Here is a 4,453-nt window from a genome sequence, read left to right as displayed (position 1 = left end):
AAGATTATTTTCTAAAGAATGTCACATTCAAAGGTACTTGGGGTTAGGACTTAGGCATATCATTTGGGGAGGGGGAAAATTTTTCAGTCTACTATATAATACACAAAATTTAACTTATAATAGCATTACATTCACATTATTCAAAAGCTTAGCATGCATATTATGTAAAATTTCTAAAATCCAATTCGAAAAATGGGTTAAATCAAAATGGCAGTATATAAAGATAAGAACAGAAGATTTACATAAAGGAAATAAATATATATGTTTATATATTTATTTGTATATATATGCAAATAACTTTAGCAAATATTTGAAAAAATGCTCTAACTCACAATATCAGTGGAATACTGGTTAAATAAGCCATAAGATATTGCTTTTATACATCATTTTTAAAATGGTCAATTCATTCTCTTTCCATAATTTTAAGAACAAAATTCCACTTTAAAAAGTTATGTCAGTGCTTACTTTGGCAACACATATACTAAAATTGGAATGTTACAGAGAAGATTAGAATGGCCCCTACTCAAGGATGATATGCAAATTTTGGAAGGGTTTCATCTATTTTTTTAATTGTTATTTTTACCTGGTGACAAGTAAAAGTTCTTAAATTAAAATTTATCTAGTTAAATATGATTCTGAAATGATGCATGACTTAACTTTGATTTTGAACTTCCAAGAAGATATTGCAATTTTTCAGTAGAATTTTTCCTGGATTTTTAAAACATATACAGATATAAAACAATAGGAACACAGAGTGAGATGAGTGGAAATAAATTCCATGAATTGAAAGCTAATAAACAGGAAGAGTCATTACATTAGAAGGCAGACAACATTTCATGGATTTAGGAATATAGGTTCTGAGGTCAGGAAGCTCAGAATTTTTAAAAAATATGGTAGAATAAACTTCTAAATGTTGTATGACCATGAGTCTAAAGTCATAATGACTCAGTTGCTTTAACAGTAAAATGGAGAATAAAACTAATTTAGAGGATTAAATATAATAATACATCTAATAATTTGAAAACAGTGCCTTGCACATGGTTAACAGTTTACATGTTCCTGGTATTGTTATTTCTATACGTCATTTTTATATATTTAAAGAAATAGTAAGTATTAAGTATTTGGAAAAATTCAAGGTAAAAGGACATTTTGATACTACATTGATGAAATGGAAGCATATAAGGATTGCCTTTTTGGAAGACAGTTTTGCTGTATCTATCTAAAATTTAAATATGTATAACTTTGACTAAGCAATTTTATGTCCACCATATTTCTACATAAATACTAAAACATATACACAAAAATGTATATTTTGGGGTACTTTAAGCAGCATGTTTGTTAAAGGAAATCAAAACTCCTAAATGTCCATGGTGGCTGTTGGGGGTAGGGAGTAGGAGGAAGAGATGTGATGAGGGGATGTTTTCGGGACTTGGAGTTGTCCTGGGTGGAGCTGTAGGGACAGTTACTGGACATTGTATGTCCTCCCATGGCCCACTGGGTGGACTGTGGGAGAGTGTGGGCTACATGGACCATTGACCACGAGGTGTAGCAGTGCTCAGAGATGTATTCACCAAGTGCAATGAATGTCTTATGATGATGGAGGAGGTTGTTGTTATGGGGGGAGGAGTGTGGTGGTGGGGGTGGGGGGTATATGGGGACCTCATATTTTTTAATGTAACATTAAAAAAAAAGACAAAAAATAAAAATAAAAAAGTAAAAAAAACAAAAAGCTAGGAGTGTCATAATGCACAGCAGGTTAAAACAAATAAAAAAAAGATGGAGTTAATAAAAAAAACTCCTAAATGTCCATCAGCAGGTGAAAATTTAAATAAAATATGTTGGCCCAATTTTAAGTAAATCTTTTTAGTTGCTCAAAAAAATCTGTAGACATATATAGAGTGTTTTGCAAGATCTCTAATACACATTAAGGCATATTATTTTGCAAAACAATGTATTTAATTCTTCCACTGTTTCATTTATTTATTGAAATTCATATTAATTATTGATTACCTAGTATATGCTAGATGGAGATTCAACCAGTCTATACAAAGATGATTAAAAAGTTTTACTAAGTGACCTTAGGGAGTTTGAAGTTTATCAGTAAGATAGACATTAAGAAAACCAATTATATGATCAAATTTATTTTAATATGTATTTTATGTATATGTACACACCTTGCCTATACACCTACATAAATCATAAGAATCTACACAAAATGAAATGAAAAAAATACTCAAAATATTCCTGTTTGCATTTGTCTCTGGGGCAAAAGTGGAAAAGTTGAGTGAAATCTATTGTTTGTATTGCTTCATAATTTTCTGAATTGTTTAATAACAATGAAAATGCATGTATATATAATTTCTATAATTATCAAATATATACACAAAAATAGAACAAAAACAGTACATAGTGTAAAATCTTCATTTTATTTATATACTCAGGTATGTCAAAAAGACTTCAAGATAAAGAAAAAACATTATCTCTGAGTATTGAGATTAAGGATAATTTCTAGATTCTTTTTTCATTTCTGCATATTCCAAAATTTCTTCTATAAGTATGTGTTATGCTTATAATATGTTATCAGGAAAACACTGAGAATAAAAATTATGTAAACTAATTTGAGAGACGTTTTACATGCAACTTTGCTCTGCCGTATTTTGTAAAAATAAATATTTCTTTTTCCTGAGTATTATTAGACAAGGCAATAACAATGCTGTTGAACATTAAAAAAAAAATTCTAAAATTGGTTTTCCTTTATATCTCTCAATAAAATGCAGTTATGCATTATAATTGATACAATACCTTTAAAATGGCTAGCATAGTCCTTGGTGCACTATGAGTGTGGTCAATTTTCCTTCTATTTTTATTTCACTTATTTAATTTCTAAAACCCCTTGATCTTCTCAAAGAAATACCATCTTACATCATGCTAAATACTTGTATTTCTTCAAAGTGAAGAAGACTATTATTGACATCTTTCAAAACCTAAATGAAATATGCATTTTTACAACATAATGATAAACATTATGATACTTTCAATGAGTACTTTGAAAAGGAATGATTTCATGTTCTGAAATGGGATGTTAAAAGGATAAAATTCAGAGGAAAAAAACAAGAAATTTCATTATTCATTTTTAATTTCTGACAGTGCAACTCCCAACCTCTTTAACAAATTGTACATACTTATAATATATATTTATCACTAACTACATAATATTCATCAGTAATATTGCCCAACACATATGAAATAAAAGATTCTACCAAACCTAGTTTTACCTTTGTGTATGGCTTATAACTTAAATATATATTGTAATGAATTAAAGAATGTTTGTTGAATTTCTAGAGGATAGATACTGTACCATGCAATATTTCTGACACTTTTTTTTTTCTCCAGAAAGATGCTGGGTGAAGCTAATAGGATTTTCTGATAGACATGTGCAAAGATTTCCTAAATTTTGTATTGACTCATTTGAAAACAAAAACGTTCAAGTGTGTAGACTGAAAGCCAGGAGCACAAACCCAAGATATATACCTGATGGCAACTATTTTGGAAACTTCTAAGGGGAAACGTTATAAAAGTTTCATCCATTTCAGAAGCTTGTTTCACTGGTAAAAGAACGAAGTTAAATAAATATGTGTTTATTTCAAAACGTTTCACTGGGTTTTTTAAGCAATGTATTAACTCAACTATGTGGAAAGCAGCTTTGAAGGCACAGGACTGAAAATCTGACTTGTATTTTTATGTTTGTGTTTCTATTTACAGATAGTAATGCTTTTGTCATCAAATTTCATAACTATTTTGGATTTTAGAAACTCTCTATTTCAAGCCCCGAGTAGAGTGAGGCATAGAATAATTGAGAGAAAGAGAGAGACTAACGTTTAGTTAAGATCCAAGTTGAATACACAAGTGTCATGCTCCCCAATGGAGTTTCAGCAGAATATATTTTTAATAGACCACATATATATTTAAAGTGCATTGAGCCTAGATGATATCAAGTTTACTGGCAAAAATATAATCATTTCTTCCTTTCTTCCTTTGTTTCTGTTTTGACCAGGCCAAAAATAAATGTAATTGGATTATTTTTGTCACTTCATCAAATCTTCACGACACAGAGCAACACCTTTAAAACTTTAAGGCTTTTACATACCTTAAATAGTAATTTTTCTATGAATTGCCTTCCTTTTCATTTCAAATAATTTCTAATGTGCATATGCAATTTTTTCTAAATAAACCCATTGTGATTTGTATCTTCATAGCTCCTCTTGTTCCATCTGCCTTTCTCACTTTAATTTACAAAGAATTACACCTAATTCCACTTAGAAAATTCACAGATGGTCAATTACTAATAGGAAACAAAATACTTTGAGTACATTCAGTAGTTTTGTCTATTCAATCAAAATTGTATTCATTAAAAATAAAAATGAAAAAAAGTATTCGTATTCCAAGTAGCCCA

The 4,453-nt window shown here is 29.5% G+C and overlaps 1 non-coding gene across 1 annotated transcript; it reads left to right on the top strand.

Annotated features, from left to right (window-relative positions):
- The first annotated feature begins 457 nt into the window (after positions 1-457).
- LOC111765229 (U6 spliceosomal RNA) lies at positions 458-564 on the top strand. Its single transcript, XR_002797626.2, has one exon. It is a non-coding gene; the product is annotated as a U6 spliceosomal RNA (small nuclear RNA).
- The last annotated feature ends 3,889 nt before the right edge of the window (positions 565-4,453 follow it).

The sequence above is a fragment of the Dasypus novemcinctus genome, chromosome 15 (genome assembly GCF_030445035.2).
Source record: "Dasypus novemcinctus isolate mDasNov1 chromosome 15, mDasNov1.1.hap2, whole genome shotgun sequence".
Taxonomy (NCBI): Eukaryota; Metazoa; Chordata; class Mammalia; order Cingulata; family Dasypodidae; genus Dasypus; species Dasypus novemcinctus.
This window is presented reverse-complemented; position numbering and strand designations above follow the sequence as displayed.